This window comes from Sapajus apella, unplaced genomic scaffold (genome assembly GCF_009761245.1).
Source record: "Sapajus apella isolate SASKATOON/1434 unplaced genomic scaffold, GSC_monkey_1.0 scaffold59, whole genome shotgun sequence".
In the NCBI taxonomy this organism is placed as follows: domain Eukaryota; kingdom Metazoa; phylum Chordata; class Mammalia; order Primates; family Cebidae; genus Sapajus; species Sapajus apella.
Genome location: NW_022436999.1, coordinates 8,750,827 through 8,755,592, shown reverse-complemented (window position 1 = coordinate 8,755,592; position 4,766 = coordinate 8,750,827). Strand labels below are relative to the sequence as shown.

The 4,766-nt window shown below is 39.3% G+C and overlaps 1 non-coding gene across 1 annotated transcript; it reads right to left on the bottom strand.

The window, feature by feature from the left end:
• Positions 1-4,436: 4,436 nt before the first annotated feature.
• Positions 4,437-4,498, bottom strand: LOC116528740. Its single transcript, XR_004259173.1, has one exon. It is a non-coding gene; the product is annotated as a U7 small nuclear RNA (small nuclear RNA).
• Between the last annotated feature and the right edge of the window lie 268 nt (positions 4,499-4,766).

Here is a 4,766-nt window from a genome sequence, read left to right as displayed (position 1 = left end):
TTGCACTCCAGCTTGGACGAAGAAGCAAAGTCTGTCTCAAAAAAGAAAAGAAAATTTGAGTTTAGTGAGACGACAAGACTTGATCACGGGTTGCAAGACTGGTTAGTACTTTGGGAGGCCCAGGCAGGTGGATCATCTGAGGTCAGGAGTTCAAGATCAACCTGACCAACATGGAGAAACCTAGTCTCTACTAAAAATGTAAAATTAGCTAGGTGTGGTGGTGCATGCCTGTAATCCCAGCTACTTGGGAGGCTGAGGCAGGAGAATCGCTTGAACCCATGAAGAGGAGGTTGCAGTGAGCCTAGATTGTGACACTGCACCCCAACCTGGGCGACAGAGCGAAACTCTGTTTCAAAAAAAAAGAAAAAAGACTGGTTAGTGACATGTTCAACAAGAACCAAGTTCTCCTTACGAGCCCATTGCTTTCCCCACTATATTAGTGTATTACCATTTGCTTAGTGGAACTCCATGCTCTCCCCTATTTGCCATCCCTCAGTCCTGGTCCTAGAGTTACTTTCTAGTTTGGTTCCTGAGAAAATTCAGCATTCCAGTTGATCTCTCACGGTCCAACCCCAAAGGAGATCCAATGCTTGAATAATGGATCTGATTGCCATACTTACACTACCATTGTTTATCTGGGGACTTTCTAGTTTGGGGCAATTATGAACAATGTCATCGTGAGTAATCTCGTAAATGTCTTGTATACATATTTCTGTTATATATGTAGAAGTGGAACTGTACCTTCATAAGGCATGCATGTATTCAATTTTAGTAGACGCTAACTACAGCAGGCAGAATAATGGCTCCTCCAAAATGTCCTTGTCCTAATCCCTGGAACCTAAGCATATTAGGTTACATAGCAAAAGGGAATTAAGTTTACAGAGGTTGATAAGAGGTGGCCTTAACATAGGGAGAGCATTCTAGATTGTCCAGGTGGGCCCAAGTTAATCACAAGGTCTCTTAACAATGGGGAAGAGGGAGGCCAGAGAAGGAGAATCAGAGAAATAGTAGAACCAGACAACCAGAGAATAGTAGCTGTGAGAAAGACTACACAGGACTGATCAATTCCTACTGGTTTTAAAGATGGTGGAAGGAGGCAATGAACCAAGAATGTGAGCAACCTCTAGAAGTTGGAAAAGGCAAAGAAATGGATTTTCCCCTTTCCAGAAGGAACACTCTCTGTTGACACTTTAATTTTAGCCTATTGGGACCTCTGCAACTGTAAGATAATAAATTTTTATTGTTTTAGCCACAACATTTGTGATAATTTGTTATAGCAGCAACAGAAATCTCACACACTGCCAGTTTTCCAAAGTAATTTTATCAATTTATATACTTAAGGAGCTTTGAAAAAATATCCATACTTCAGCCCCATACCACAAACTGAACTGGAATCTCTGGATAGAACTAGGAAAATATTTCCTTAATTAGATCATTTCATTGCTTCTTGAAGGTTGAGAATTATCTAAAGCCTTAAATCTAAATCCAATACTTATCATTAAAGAAGAGTGTGGCAGTGATTTGGCCACTTGATTAAAAGCTTTTCTAGAAAAGAGTCCAGGTGCTTGAAGGATCTCCCGTTTTCTGAGTTAACAGCTGACGTTTTGTACTGTCCCATGGTTGAACAATCAGTTCCTCCTAACACAATTTATAATGGAGCATTTACACTAAGCCCTCTCTGTTTTTACAAGAGATTTTTCTTTAATATGCTCAGAAAGTGGCTCTTTCAGAAACTGGCCCACCTTAACACCTTGGCCTTCATGGAGAGTTTGGCCGTAGGAGCTGGTAGTGCCTACATTTCCTGAGAGAAGGGTGTCCTAGGAGGGGAGGGTCTGCTTGGTTCATGGCCAGGCTCCTGTGTGCTGAGGCTGCAGCAGGCAGATGATCCTTGGGCCGTGGCTCTGGGGAAATTCTGAATAAAAAGGTGGAAATTCTGAATAAATACAGCTTCAGCAGGCTGGGGCTGCAAGAGGAGGCTCTGGGCACAATGTCCTTCATCTTTCTTCTTTTGTTCAGCTGGTGATATTAAGAAGAAGGGTAACATTGCAGCCAGGGATCCTGGAGTCTGGGGAAAGAGCCTCCTCCAAGTTTGCAGGACAGCTTCTTTGGTAGTGATACCACTAACTGCTGAGGTTCACATAGCAACAAATTTATAAATCCTGAGAATCCCTGGGCAGTTTCTATCACAAAGATATGTCATCAAAAACAATGAAAGGTCATCTAATGTTGAAGCTAGTATTCATGTACCTTCCTGACATGTGAAATATTATAGTGTTTCCCTTTAAAATCAAAATATTCCATGGCATGCTGAGATCCCTACAGTGCACCAGTGTGCCTTGGCACACGGTTTGGGAATCATGGCTGTGGCCATTTGGAAAATGATTCTCATTTATCCCTTGAATGAATATTCAAGATAATTATTCTGTTCCAAAATGTTACTTCTGTAAGGTCCAATGAAATCTCACCCCTCCCATGCTGAAGAGCTCTCTAAAATAGGCATTGAGTCCCACAGGCCAGTCCAGATTCTGACTTGTTCTCACAGAGGACATATTGGGTACATCTAAAACTACCTCAGAAGGTGAGCAGTTTACATTTTTTTTTAATTTTATTTATTTATTTTTGAGATGAAGTCTCACTCTGTCACCCAGGCTGGAATGCAGTGGCGCGATCTCGGCTCACTGCAACCTCCACCTCCCAGGTTCAAGAAATTCTCCTTCCTCAGCCTCTGAAGTAGCTGAGATTACAGGCGCTTGCCACCATGCCCGGCTAATTTTTGTATTTTTTGGTAGAGATGGGGGTTTCACCATGTTGGCCAGGCTGGTCTCCAACTCCTGACCTCAAGTGATCTGCCTGCCTCGGCTTCCCAAAGTACTGGAATTACAGGTGTGAGCCATCACACCCAGCCCCTATTTTTAATTAAATAAACTAGGAAGCTTATCTATTTGAAAAGTAGCTCATTAACTTAGAGATCAGCCTATCACTGGCAAAACACTGGCAGACACTATTAAATACTAGAAAAATAAAAAAACATACTACAGACTATTGCACATTTACAAGAATTCTCAATGACCTTCCCACTCCTCAACATTTCATACCTGATTTTAATACTCTCAGTTAATCAAATAGATAAGATAGATTCAAATTTTAGAAAATAACTTTACCTGGATTGCTAAGGGGGATAGAATATCGAAAAAATTCTAGAAACAGACTGTTAAGTATGGATATAAATATTCTAAGTAAGAACACAAGTTTCTGATCCATATATTGCTTAAAATACAGTTAAAAAAAAAAAATGGCCAGGCACGGTGGCTCACGCATGTAATTCCAGCACTTTGGGAAGCTGAGGTGGGTGGATCATGAGGTCAGGAGATGGAAACCATCCTGGCTAACACGGTGGTGAAACCCCGTCTCTATTTAAAAAAAAAAAAAAAAAAAAAATCTTGGAGTATGTTTGAATTCTAAATTAAAAAAAAAAAGACAGTTAATAAAAATGTAATTAGGTAATTATTACAAGAAATGATCCAGACTAAACCATAAGTAATGTATAGAATAAGATTATTTTTTTATTTTTTTATTTTTATTTTTTATTTTTTGGGGACGGAGTTTCACTCTTGTTACCCAGGCTGGAGTGCAATGGCGCAATCTCGGCTCACCGCAACCTCCGCCTCCTGGGTTCAGGCAATTCTCCTGCCTCAGCCTCCTGAGTAGCTGGGATTACAGGCATGCGCCACCATGCCCAGCTAATTTTTTGTATTTTTAGTAGAGACGGGGGTTTCACCGTGTTGACCAGGATGGTCTCGATCTCTTGACCTCATGATCCATCCGCCTCAGCCTCCCAAAGTGCTGGGATTACAGTCTTGAGCCACCGCGCCCGGCAATAAGATTATTTTTAAAAGTTAAATGCCAAACATAGGAAAGAACAGATTTATGTGAAAAATTTCCACTGCATTTTATTCACAATTTAGCTATATCCAAGATGCTAGAGGAAATATCCATATCTGCTGAGTTCTTGGCAGCAATGAAGAGGCAGAGTGCCTTTATTAATTAACCTTTCCAGTCTCACAATCAGAAGCAATCTTTGATTTGTCAGATATTTCATAAACTTGTATAATAAGCTTTAGCTGATTGATGATTTCCTTGTCTGCTGTTTTTATGTCAAATCCCAACATCTTCATAATAGTTTCTCGAAAGTTGCTGAGCTACAAAGAACCATCACAGAAATCAAGATATATTATTAATTTGGGTCACCCACTTATTACATACAAAGAATTGGTATTAGAAATTTAGTCTTATTAAACATTATTAAATGTAATATATTCTACTTTCAAACAGTATATTTAAGCTAGGAACTGATGTCTTCTATTACAATAACTCTATTTAAAATTTCCTTTGCATTTAAATTTTTTTCTTGTTTTTACACTTTTTTTTTTTTTAAGAGAGACTTTCCAGCAAAAACCGGAAAGCCTGCTAGACAAATTCTAAAAGAGCTGTAACATTCTACACTTTTGTAAACTTAATTTTATTGCTGCTTATTTTGTTATTTTTCATCCATAAGGTAATTACTTTTTGGACTTCTGATTTGCTGAATGATAATACCAGTCCCCTAAATACACATTTCTCTACCCATCCTCCAAAAACCATAGTGATCAACATTGAGATTAAATAGAAACTACCTGTAAATTATGCCTAAAGCAAACCTAGAGATTAGTACAAACTTCAAGTGGGGAAATAAATATTCTAAACCAGCAGAGGCAGCTACAGAGGAA